This window comes from Alexandromys fortis, unplaced genomic scaffold, assembly GCF_014885135.2.
Source record: "Alexandromys fortis isolate MF-2015 unplaced genomic scaffold, M_Fortis_MF-2015_v1.1 scaffold_114, whole genome shotgun sequence".
In the NCBI taxonomy this organism is placed as follows: Eukaryota; Metazoa; Chordata; class Mammalia; order Rodentia; family Cricetidae; genus Alexandromys; species Alexandromys fortis.
Window position 1 is genome coordinate 4,905,927 of NW_026068046.1, and position 14,175 is coordinate 4,920,101.

Consider the following 14,175-nt stretch of genomic DNA (forward strand, 5'->3'; position numbering starts at 1 on the left):
TTCTCCTTTTTCCCCATTAATTGTTCCTTCATAAATAGGAGTGTGTGTGTGTGTGTGTGTGTGTGTGTGTGTGTGTGTGTGTGTGATTTTCCTGAATGCAGAAGTACAACTTTACAACTTTCTCAGTCTGTAGAATGTTTCTTATATTATGTTTTCAGGGCTGACTGCTTGGTATTAGAAACCAATTGATGTGATATTCACTTGAGCAGAATAGTTTTTCCCATTCTCTGCATTCCTTAGTTTTTCATAGCTCTTTCTCCTTTCCATATTTTTCCTCTTTCTGGTTCATGTTTAGGGATTCATATTGGTATGGCTTTACAGTTGTAGCTTCTGGCATTTTAAGTAAAACTATAGTTAGTGAATTTTCTACTTCTTTGAACATTTCCATTATACTTGGCAATTTGCACTTCTACAAATAAGTTGTTATATTTTGAGGTTCTGTATTTAGAGAGATTATGAAATATGCTTGAAATATAGTTTCCAATGATGTTTTGTTTATGTGACAGTTTGCATTAAAATTGTTAGCATATATTCATCATTCAAAGGGATGGGTTTCATGTTGTCATATCATTTCACAGATATTCTCCTTTTTTAATTTTTTAAACATATTGTTTTTAAATTTATTTATTTATTTATTTATTTATTTATTTATTTATTTATTTATTTAATGTGTGTGAGTGTTCTATTGACTTTATTCCAGAAGAGATCAGATCCCATTATAGGTGGTTGTGAGCCACCATGTGGTTGCTGGGAATTAAACTCAGGACCTCTGGAAGAGCAGCCTGTGCTCTTAACTGTTTGAGCTATCTCTCCAGCACCATGTAATACCCTTTTTCAACGGAAAAGCTGGCTATGGTGGCACACACCTTTTATTCCAGCATTCAGGGAGTTAAAGACAGGCTGATATGTAAATTCAAGATCAGACTAGTCTACATAGAAAATTACAGAATACCCAGGACCTCATAGTGAGATCCCATCTTTAATAAAACAAACAAAAAAGGTCAAGTGGCACATGGCTGCAGGCAGAGGAAGAAAGACCTCAAGGCCATGGGTCAGTAAGATGGCTCAGGGGTTGAAAGCACTTGTCTCGTGAGTCTGGCAACCTGAGTTCCATCCCCAGAATCCATCTAGGGTGAAACAAACCCTCCCAAAACTGTCCCCTGGCCTCTACAAGGGTGCCACAGCACACCCATGCCTGTGCTTCCTCGTGTATGCAACAGCAATGATAAACCAAGCCTTTCCAAAAAGTTCCTCAGCCAAACCAAGCAAATAGAACGCAACTGGTTTTCTTTATTCAAGTGAATTTTTCTATTTCCAGGTTCTATGTCCAGTGGGGACAGTTTGGTAAACTAATGAACAAAATAATCTTGGGCTGGGCCCTGGGAAAGAAGGCCAGTCTGGCTTGAATCATTCCTATTTTATTATAGAAAGTACAGACACCAGCCCCACCCACACCAGTGAGCTAGCAGCCATGGAGCTACAGTCCAAAAGGCTGGACCAGGAACCCTGGGAGCCAGGAGGACAGGAGAAGGGAGAGGCTGAAGATGAGAACCTGCCCCAGCTTATCTGATCCAGGCCACAGAGCTCATCAGTCAAGCGCTGTGGAAAGGGAAGGCTGGCACCTATGCCGCTGCACTCGGAACTACCAAGAAGGGTTGCACATCCCTTTCCAGGGCGTCTCAGGTGAGTATGGCAGTAAGGAAGACAGGGACGGTTGGGAAGATGGCTCAGTGGATAAAGTGCTTGTCGTGGTCATGCCAGCATGAGGGACTGAATTAGAGTGCCCAGAACCCACACAGAGGCAAGCGGCAGTGTTCCTATGGCATGGTCGGGGTCCTACTATTTCCTTTTCTTCTAAATAGCCACATTCTGGATTCATGTCATCCATCTTCTGATTGTTTGTCTATCTACATACTTTTGTGTGTATTTATAATATAAGTGTAATGGAAAAATTAAAAATGCTGCAGGATCCCCAGTGGCAGTAGATATAATTATTGTTCTGCCTCTTTAAGAGACAAGCCACGCCCACTCCCTCCCCCAGCCACTGAGGCAGACTGATCTTCAGCTTCTGGCCTGCGCTCTCTCTCTTTTCATCTTCCTCCCAGAGAGGCAGCTTCTCCCCTTCCCCCACTTCGGTCTCTCTCTTCTCTCTCTCCTCTCTCTTTCTCCCCTCTTCTCTTTTTCCTTCACCTCAATAACCCACCTAATAATTGTTTAACTTTACTCTGCATGGCATGCCTATCTGTATCTCTGTCTCTTGTCTGCCCACCATGTGTCTCCCTGTGTGGGACCCACCAGCGCTTGGGGACTACAGCCATCTCTGCCTTGGACTGGCTGCTCTCAGGACCTGCTGCCTGCTGCCACATGCCCACCCACCACCACCGCTTGGGAACCTATAGCATTTCTGCTGCCTACTGCTGCCGGGGATCCTGCAACATTTTTAATATTTCCATTACATTTGGTGTCGTGACTCGGATAGGGTCTCCCACTCCAGTTCCTCTCCAGAGATTGGGATCCTGAACCAGATTTTTTTCTTACTTCCACCACCCCACCGGCTTCCATTTGTAAGTCTCCTCATTCTGCTATGGTTGCTTCCCTAAGATTAAATTGTGTTTGGAATGGCCCCTACGCTAATCCACCCATGACTGAAGGCCCCGGGTCCCTTAGATCCTTTCTTTCTTTCTTTCTTTCTTTCTTTCTTTCTTTCTTTCTTTCTTTCTTTCTTTCTTTCTTTCTTTCTTTTTCATTTTTTTTATCTTTTTTTTCCCTCACTGTAAAAGGCCACTCAGAGTGGCCTCTGAGTCACCCTGACCAGATCCAACCAGGCCATAGCACTCAACCTAGGGTCAGGGGACCCCCAGCTCATGGGTCCTGTGGTGTTCATGCCGATTTATACCCCACCTATTGGCCTTGTGGTGTCGCTGTTTCAAGGGCTTTCACAATTTCAGCTGTGGATAGCAAGCCATCCAGGTCTGTCCCCGCTCTGAGGTGGAAGACTTTTAGAGGTCCCAAAACCCTAGGCCTTAGCACTTACCCTCATTCTGCAGGTACTCTGCCATCTCCACTTTTATGGGAGCTTTCTGAGTACTGTCTGTGTGAGCTTTCTAACTATGGTCAGCACACAGGCAATTGGACCCTGCCATGGTTACTGCTGCCAACAAGATTGGTAGGATCCACCAGGCGACTTTTTTCAAATCCAGCCTTTTGTTCCCTGCCATGGTTTATGGCATGGTGTGCCTTTTTTCAATTCCAGCCTTTTGCTCCCCACTGTGGCTTGTGGCATAGTGTTGCTTTTTCAGTTCCAGCCTTTTACTTCCCACCACTGCTTGTGGCATGGTGACTTGTAGCATGGCAGCTCAGCAACAGGATGGATCACACCTCTAGGTCTCTTTTATTTTTAAACTTAAAATCCCTACAGCTCAAAAATTGTGGCTTTTTTATATAACATGTGACTGCTGCCATTTTAACTGAGGACATATGACCTTACCACCATCTTAACTGAAGTCAGGTGACTTCAACACCATCTTAACTAAGCAGCTTTTTTTCATACATGTGGCTGCTGCCCTTGTGACTGAGGTCATGTGACCTCACCACCATCTTAACTGAGGTCAAGTGACTTCACCGCCATCTTAACTGAGTGGCTTTTCCATATAACATGTGGCTGCTGCCATTTTGACTGGGGTCAGGTGACTTCACTGCCATCTTAACTGAGTGGCTTTTCCATACAATATGTGGCTGCTGCCATTTTGACTGGGGTCAGGTGACTTCACCACCATCTTGGCTGAGAGCCAGGTCAAGTGACCAAGTTCTCCCATCTTTATTGACGTATGCCCTGCCTTGTCCTCTGGTTTACTTATTTTTTTTCACTAAATTCCTCTTGTTGACTCTCTTGCATGTGTTTTGCACAGTGTCATGCCTTTGGTAGGGCCCACCAAGAGCATCCACTTTGCCCAATTCCTGTTTACTCTCTTTCTCTGTGTGATCATACATGTAACTTAAATGTACCTATGCTTAATGTTATAATTGTTTATTGCATCTCATTTCAGACTACAAAAACAATAAGTCTCATGTTTTAAATTGGTATGTACTTTTAAGTCTCTTACAAAAATACTTTATATTTAATCCAACCCTCATTTAAAATATATTAAGTTCTGCCATTAACCTTTTATTACAAGCAGTTTTTTCTTCTTTCTGTCCTTTTTATGAGTGTAAATCTTACCTGTTAAGTTGAGAGCCAATGCAGTCAAGCTCAGACCCAGCCCTTCAGGCAGATTCTATATGGTAGTTATACCTACCTATTTACTATATTTAGTAAATATAGTACCAATTTATTATATTTATTTATTATACCTAATAAACAATCCTCAACAGCTCAGAGTTCTCAAAAATATGACATTTAAATATTTAATCATTAAAAAGTTTTCATAACAAAAAGAGACAGATTGGCTCCTAAAATCACTGTACTTTTTCCAAAGAAAACAGAAGACAAATGGGCACAGAACAACATCCATCCACAGTTTACTTCAACTGCCAAGTGCTGACCACTGGGCAAAACTGCCTTTCATCTAAACTGAACATCTCCTGATGTGGAGAGAATTGCTGGAATCGACAGCCTAGCTGCTCAGGTAAGGTAAGCTTGTCTTTCTACAGATTTCTTAGGCCACAGGATCTTCTGGAGCCTCAGAGACCCTGCACTAAACACCAAAAGGCAAATACGACCTTCAGCGACCATGGAGGACCCTGAAGAGTAGCTCTGGGTGCCAACCAAGTAAATTCTCTGTCATTTTTTTAATCTGTAACTCAAGTAAAAATTTCATCTTCCTCAAAGATCTCTGATGCAGTTTGACAGCTCAGAGGTTTTGTCAGTTTAAAAGGACAACCTCATCAAACAAATTTCAGTAAAATACAAGATCTGCAGGTTATAAAGTTGTGAGGACAAATACAAGTTATCAAACTTCTCTCTCATGCTGCCTTCCATAGTCTTAAAAATACTTTTCATTGTGCAAAAATATCTGTCACAGTCATTCTGACATAAGTATGCCACTATTTATACAATGTATATGTCTAAAACTTCTGTTTTCACAAACCTAAAGAATTCTTGTGAGTCCCAGGGAGCTGAATTAAAGGATCTACCTTAAACAAATCAGATGTACCCCCCCTCGATTCCCTAGTTCTAAAATATTTTTTTTTCTTAAACTTAACTTTGTCCTCTGTTCTACCAATACCTTAAACAGGTGTAAGAGAAACCAGACATTTCCATACCACAAACACTGGACAGGAGCAAAGAGACCAGCTATGCCAGGATGTGACCAGCACCCAGCCTTCTCAGGTTCCTCCCACAGATGACACCCACAAATAAGCAGGAAGAAGTCTTAAGAATCCACTGCCCCAATTCCTTTAACCTGTGGTGCCTAACCTCCACCTTTTTATTATAAAAAGAGATAGGAATGTAATGATTGTTCTGTCTCTTTAAGAGACAAGACATGCCCACTCCATCCCCCATCGACTGAGGCAGGCTGATCTTCAGCTTCCTGCTTGAGCTCCCTCTCTTTTTCCATCTTCCTCTAGGAGAGGGAGCTTCTGCCTCTCTCCCCACTTCTCCACTTCCCCCTTCTCTGTCCCTCTCTCCTCTTCTTCTCTCTCTTCCCCCTTCTCCCCTTTTCCTTCCCCTCCATAACCACCTGAATAAATATCCAACCTCACTCTGCATGACATACCTATCCATGTCTCTGTCTCTTGCCTGCCTGCCACATGTCTCCCTGCCTGGGACCAGCCACCGTTCGGGAACCAGTAGCCATTTCTGCCTGGAACTGGCTGCTCTCAGGGCCCTTTACCTGCCGCTACATGCCTGCCTACTGCCACCAGGGATCTTGCAGCATTTTTATTTTTTTTTTTTTCATTACAGTAGGCAGCAGAAATGCTGTAGGTCCCCAAGTAGTGGTAGAGGTTATGTGGTGGCAGGCAGTGGGCCCTGAGAGCAGCCAGTCACAGGCAGAGATGGCTGCCGGTCCCCAAGTGGTGGCTGGTCCCAGGCAGGGATACACGTGGTGGGCAGGCAAGAGACAGAGACGTGAATAGGCACACCATGCAGAGTGAGGTTGAATATTTATTTAGGGGGTTATGGAGGGGAAGGAAAAGGGGAGAAGGGGGGAGAGAGGGGGAGAGAGAGAAAAAGAGAGAGGGGGGGAGAAAGTTGGCAGGCTCTCCAGGATAGGGGACAGGAAGAGAGAGTGTGGGGCAGAGGCTGCAAGCAGGAAGGGAGTGGGCATGGCTTGTCTCTTAAAGAGACAGAACATTACAATAAGGATCCATAACAGAAAGAAAATATGGAACACTTTCCCTTTGAGGCTTATACTTTTACTTTTGCACTCTATACACCTTTTTTTTTTTTTATTCAGAACTAAATCACACACGAGGAGAGAATGGATTTGAACCTTTGTTTGGAAACTATCTACAATGAGACTTCATTTACAGTGGTAAATTTATCAATTGCCAGTAAATTTCCAATGATGAAATTAATTGCACATATTTTGCAATTGTATATTTGAATTTTTATGTGTATTAATGTATTACTGACACTAAATGTAGGTCATCAAATTTGGAAAGATTATTTTTGTAAAAGATAAATACAGCAAATATCTTATATAAATTCACCCCAAAAAAGCAATATTAAGTGAATTGCCATGTGTCAAAATAGCCTTAAAATGCAATAATATAGCCCATTTGTTGCATGGATACTTCTTTACCTATATACAAAACTGACATAGAGATCTAGTGTAATGGTGTATCTGTAAATTGAATATTGGTAAGATTAATTTTACTTTTAATACTAAGTAGCTAAATAGAGTCCCTGGTAAGCAATAAATTGTATTGAGTTTCCTTGAAACAGCACAGAGGACACAAATTTTGTTTTGTTTATTGAGAAATGGTCTCATGTACCCCAGACTAACCTCAAACTCACTATGTGGCTGAGAATGGCCTTTAAATTATAAAAATCCTGCCTCAATTTTACAAGTCATGTGATAAAAATGTGCATCACCACTCCTAGTTTTATCATGATGGGGATGGAATTCAGAGCTCCTGAATGCCAAGGGAATGCTCCACAAACTGAGTTACATGTCAGCCCAGGAAATCTTATAAATTCTTATAATGATTCCCATAACGTATATAAGTTAATTAGTATCAGTAGTTAGAATACAAAGTGTTCATGGTGGTGGTGCATGCCTTTAATCCCAGCACTCGGGAGGCAGAGGCAGGCAGCTCTCTGGGAGTTCAAGGCCAGCCTGGTCTACAAGAGCTAGTTCTGGGACAGGCACTAAAGCTACAGAGAAACCCTGTCTCGAAAAACAAACAAACAAACAAAAAGGTAAAAAAGAAAACAACAACAACAACAAAGTGTTCATATACATTTGCATTCCAAATATTCACTGATTAACACTGTAGTGCATATGTGTTCCAAATGTTAAATTGGATATATTGATACTAAAAACTGATGCCTAGAAATATGGAGTCTAGGCCAGAGAATTACCGAGTTTGAGGTTATGCTGGGCTATGCAGTGAAACCTGTTTTCAAAAGAAAATACCCAAATTAGAGTGAGTTTAAAGTAAAATATCCACAAGATGTGTAACATCTTTAAAATTATAACATCTGTTTCTGACAGATATTTAAGAAAATCAATACTCTTGAGATATTGCTGGTAGAAATGTGAACATCATAAACCTTAGGAGGGAGCAAAATGACTACTGCAGTTAAAATGCACATAATCTTAAGTAATGTTATTTCTAGGAATTTAATCAATTAGGTATCGCATCCAGCAGGAAACAGTATTTGAAAGGACACTTATTTAGGAACTCTTCATATGAACAATAATTGATTAAAAGTGAATATACTTAAAAAGGTGGGATATATTATAGTACTATGATAAAAATTATGCAACTATTAAAAATACATCTTTGTTCTGGGATAATTGACAGTTACATGTTTCTGAATAAGAATAACAATATAGTAAATATGTACATAAATATGATACCATTTTGATAAGAATACTTTCTGTGAACATATACATATATGAGAATATAGAAAAATATTTTCTCTCTTTTTAATTTTTTAGTTTTGAATTGTTCTACCCATCTTACTATCATGTCCAGAAAAGAATGAGATAACCACCTAGCACTCTAGTGTCATTGAATTGATGAAGCAATTCTAAAACTGCCTAACTACTTCCCACTCTTGTCAAATGCAATTGAATTTGTGTTATTGCCTAATATATGATTCTACGGATGTTTTGCCATTTGTAGCCAAATGCATTATAATTTATCCTTGTTTATACTTGTAATGTGTTTGTGGGTAGTTGGAAAAGGGGGGAGCAGATTTGAGAAATAAAACAGAATGGGAAATTGCTAAAAACACACATACACAGTACCCCAAACTTTTACACATATAATGTTACCATATTTTAAGTTTAGTTTCAGCTATATGTATGATTTACATGTATAGATGAAATTTTAAGCTGAACTAAATTGGCCTACAACCTAAATGCTTAATTAGATTGTATTGATCTCAAAAGAGAATGTAGACTATCATCTATTTTTAAGTACTTAATAAGAATTCAAGTACTATGCCAATTCATCTACATAATTTATTTTTATTTATTTACTTTTTCATTGTTGAAACAGGCTTTTGCTAGCTTTTCCTGGCTAACATCAAAATTAGTGTATAGTCCACAGTAACCTCACATTCATAATCCTGTTGCAGCCTCCCAAGTACTTGGTTTACAGTTGTTTAGCACTACAGTAGCTGTTTTATTAAATATTCACCATGGCAAATGAAGACATGCACTTTTTCTCTCATTGAATATATTACCAAACATGCATAAAACTCTAAGACAGCAAGAAGATTTATATAGCTAGTAGAGGAAACATCTGGAATTAAAATATATCCTGGCTTGCTGGGCATAATGTGCAAGCCTTTATCCCATCATCTGAATGACAGAAGCAGAGAGGCAAGAAGACCTTTGTTAGTTCAAGACCAGTCTGGACTACATAGTAAGACCCTATCTCAAACACACACACACACACACACACACACACACACACACACACACACACACACACACGCACACACTTATGCACATTAGTATACACACATTTATGAGGTTTGTACTGAATTTTTACTTACCAAATAAATAATATAATAAGTTTTGTTTGTTGATGAGCAAGAGTTGTTTTCTTTTTTAAGATATAATATAAAAATGAAATGTAAAAGTTCAGTTGTGGAGAATTATTTGTCTTATAAAGTTAGCTAGTATACGTTGAATTTTTTTGTTCAAATGCTTAGTTCTACTTGAGAGTTTTCATAGATATATCAAATTGTTCTCAATTATAACATAGTATAAATTCAAATATAGAAGAAGAAATAGGAAAGCATCCAACATTTTCAATATAATTTCCCTCATATCACACTAAAATTACAATTTGTATAATTATAGGACCAATATTCATCACCAAAGAACCTACCCTTTCCTTTGTAGTTGAGAATTCTTAATTTCTTCTTTATGAAGTGATAGAAAACATGTGTTATGCCTGCTTTCTCACAGCCATGTCTGATAGTAACCTGCTTCACATGCGAATTTTATTATGAAAAAAACCTTTTTTCATTCTTTTGATCACTGTGTATCTGCCTCATAGTGCTTTATTCTTGCTTCCAACCAACTTTACTCTATGCAAGGCCAGATGGAATGTAAGACAATAAACAGACAGATGTCTGAAGGTAATGAGATTCTGCATTTTAGTCAATTATTTAATAAATAACAAATTCTAAGAAACTGAAATGCATTCGCATAGCTACCCAATAAGAGAACATTCAAACTCTGACTTGAGAGAAAAGAGGGACGTGGAATCAAATTAAACAAATGAAGAACTTCTTAATAAATGTATCCACATTATTTCATATTATGGCTAACAAAGGAGTGAACAAAGGAATTCCTATTTGCTACATTTCCTGGTTAACTTTATTTGTCAGCTTGACACAGCCTAACGTCATCTGAGAGGAGAAACCTCAATGTCTGTGGGAAATAGCCTTATTTGTCAATTGATGTAGGAAAAGAGCAGTCCAGTGAGTATTGCATGATTCATCAGATAAAAGGTTTTGGGTTATATAAAATGCTAGCCATACAAGCAAGTCAGCAAGTAGCATTTATCTATGGTTCTTGCCTCTAGTTTTACCCCGACTTCTTTCAGTTAAGAACTGTGAATTAGAAATACAAGCCAAATAAATAAAGCCTTTTCTCCCCCTGTTGACTTTGGTTAAAGTATTGTATCATAGCAGCAGAAAGGAAACTAGAGTGCTGTATTTCTTCTGAATTCCTAACATTTTTAGTCCCAAATTCTGTAGCTTATTAAAAGGTACTTTGGAGTAAACCAGTGCTTAGTATGTTTTGCAGTTTAGTAAATTTAATTTTTGTATAAAAAGATGTATATTACTTATTACTCTGATTGTCTAGCCTGTAAACATTGTTATTCCACTGAAAAGGGACTGAAAAGGAGTCTGATTTTCCTGAATTAACTCATTGATGAGAAATTTCTAACAGAGCTGAATGTTACAATGTAGAGAATTAAATGAAAATAGAAATCAGTAATTTGTCTATGTATACATCTGTATTCAAAATTTTATATATTAATTTCCTTTATATGTAATAATGGTTCAAAAAGGCATCAATAAGGATCGCTTATTCCTTATCTAGCTAAACACAGATTATTTTGCAATATATTTATATAATGATGATTCAAAAGTGTACTTACAAGGAGTACATCTGAATATGGTTAGAGCAGTAAGAAAGCACAGTGCAGCACACTGAGAATATTTTGTATGTTTGTTTTTTGAGACGGGGCCCTACTATACTGCCTGTACGTTCCAGAACTGAAGATATTCCCTAAGCTAGGCCCATAAGCACAACGATCATGCTACCTCAGTCTTCCTCATCTGAGGCCTACTATTAGGAGTATGTTGCCATACCCAGATTGATTGTTTTATTGACTATTGACAAAATACAAATACATAAATGGGTAAGCTTCATGCTTTCGAAAACAGAAGCTTTCCAGATTTTCATATTGAAAACATTTCTACTATGTCAAGTTCTTATAAAAGAATATTTGAAATAATGAGATCTTTTAAAGTTCATTTTTCTTATTTTTGCATGGGTGCTTATGTATCTCTGTGGGAGTGCATATGTCTGAGTGCAGGTACCTGCAGAAGCCAAAGATGTTAGATCCTATAGAACTGGAGTTACAGTTGAAACACAGGATTTGTAAAGCTCCAAGTCATCATTTTTTTAAAAAAATTAAAGTTTTCATAAAAAATAATTTAGAAAAACAATAGTAGTAGATGACATTTATTTGTAGGTCAATGTATACTGGTAATAGAACTCAGAGAAACCCCAATTTATATACAGTGTGATTGAAATTGTGTGAAAATGCTAGTATATGTCAGATATCAACAAGAAATCAAATTTTGTTCCAAATCATACAGATGTACTGTGTTATTCAGCTTTGACTACAAAAACAAAAATACCTTGTATTTAATGGCTTAAAAACACAAATTTATTTTTCACAGTTCTTAAGGTTGGAAAGTACTAGTGTCTTAGGAAAGGGACTCTTCCTGACTGCAGAAGATAGAGTTTGCTCTGAGTCCTCTTATATAATAAAGGATACTCTGCTTTCCTGAACTTACATAATTAATAATACCTATACCTTCATAATCTATCTCTTAATACATACTCATTGAAAGTTAGCAGTCCAGCATAAGAGTTCGTGACAAGTATACAGAAACATTCAGTAGTTATGACTGAATAAGGTACATTAAAAGAACATTCACTTATATACAATAATTTCTAAAATGTATTTTGGATAATCATTCAAATCGCAAAGATCATACATGCATATAATTTGCAGTTTGACAGATTATTATAAATTTATTTTTTTTTTGAAAATTTTAACATGCATGTTTTTGTGTACAACCTCAGAGATATTTTCCATGAAACAAATCTGTTTTGCTTCATTCAGTGTTTTCCAAAATTTCATTGCGTTATTAGATATTGTTCTACAGGAAATACTGAGAGTTGCTAGTTTCTTTCAGACATGCTCTGCTTTGCCTGCATGTCTCCCTATGGAGATTCTACCCATACATTTTGTGAAAGTGGGTAAGATATACAATATTATATATGCCTTGTAAAGTAAACAAAGAGAATATTTAACTGAAACACCATATGGAGCCACGGTATACAACATTTAAATATTATATGCTTAATATTTAATATCTTAGAAGAATTTTTAATTTAACATCTGTACTAGTTTTATTTATTAATTCTTATATGTATGTATGCACATTTTTTGTTTTGTTGGAACAATGTTTCACTGTGTAACTCTGACTGGCCTGGAACTTGCTATGTAGACCAGTCTGTCCTTAAACTCAGAGATCTCCTTGCCTCTGTCTTCCGAGTTTTGAGATTATTGATGTGCACCACCACTGCCCAGCATAAAAGGATACTTTTTATTTTCTATAGTTTGAAACTAAAATATTATTACATCATTAGCCCTCTGTTGACAGAGTTTTCTGTCCCACCAGGTCCTGCAGTCATTCAATCCCAAAGAATCACACAGAGGTATACATTATTTATATACTGATTTGCCCATTAGCTCAGGCTTCTTATTAACTCTTATAATTTATATTATCCCACAATTCTTGTCTGTGTTAGCCAAGGGGCTTGGTACCTTTTTTGGCAAGGAAGTCACCTCTTGCTTGTTCTGTGTCTGGCTTTCTCTGAGTCTGGGTGATGACTCCAGACTAACTCTTTCCTTTTCTCAGAATTCTCTTGTTCTCATTGCCCCACCTCTACTTCCTGCCTGGTCTCCCTGCCTATATTTCCTGCCTGGCTACTGGTCAATCAGCATTTTATTAAACAAGTACAAGAAACAAATCTTACAGGGTTAAAGCATTTCCCACAGCACCCATTTTTCTTTCTTCTTTTGAACCCCTCCTATGTTTCTTTAAAGAAAAATAGACTAGAGGCAATGTATTTGGGAAAGAGCAAGGAAGATACATCTGTGCAATTGGAAGGAGGAAAGAGAAAAATGTATACTATTTACATTGATTATATAGATAGATAACCTGCACAGCCTGCTCAGGCCTTATTATGTTACTAGTTGATGTATGATTTCATGTCTGAGCACTTAGATCTGGATAGCCAATTGGAAAGTTCTTCTATTCGGGAGACCATGTGTGATTTCCTCCTTGTCTTGTCTGTTGGTGGTGGACTCTAGTTCTTGTTTAGACTGTATTGTTGTAGAGACTAAATGGTGTGTATCTCTAGATGGTTGTGAGACTCATTCTCACCGCAGACAACCTGTTATTACAGCTTGTATAATCTTTCTGTTGCTTTTTTTCTCTATGTTGCCTGAACCTTAGGTTCAAAAGTGGTGTTGCTCAAGCTTTAGCAGAAATACTGCACCAAAGGATTACTTATTCTCTTTCTTTTTGTAAGTTCTTATTTTCTCTGCGTGGAAAAGAGAAGTTTTCATGTTGAGAAGTGCTACACTTACCCGATGTGGGATTTCCCTCTGTGAACTGTGATTACCATTAATGAATAAAGAAAACTCCTTTGGACCTATAGCAAGGCAGAACTTAGGTAGGCAGAGAAAGCTAGGCTGGGAGAAAGAAGGGTGGAGTGAGGAGAAGCCATGGAGCCGCCACCAAAGCCATACATGCCAAAACTTTGCCAGTAAGCCACTGCCACATGGTGATACACAGATTAATAGAAATGGGTTAAATTAAGATGTAAGAGTTAGCCAATAATGAGCTAAAGCTAACTGGCCAATCAGTGATTTAATTAATGCAGTTTCTGTGTGATTATTTTGTGTCTAAGCTAACCAGGCAGCCAGAAGCCAACAAGCCACCTCTCCAATTGATTATACTTACCTGTGAATATAAGGATAAATATTTAAAATGCAGTTAAAAGTTACCCTGTTTTAGTAAGTTCCCATAATCGATCCTCTTCAAAGATCTATAAACTCACTAGCCCTTGGTAGTTGAATAAGTTTCTAGTGCCATGTGTAAGTTTCATTGCTATTCTAGGCCTCAAGACAAATCACAGAGTACTATATTGAAAAGACAGATAGTGG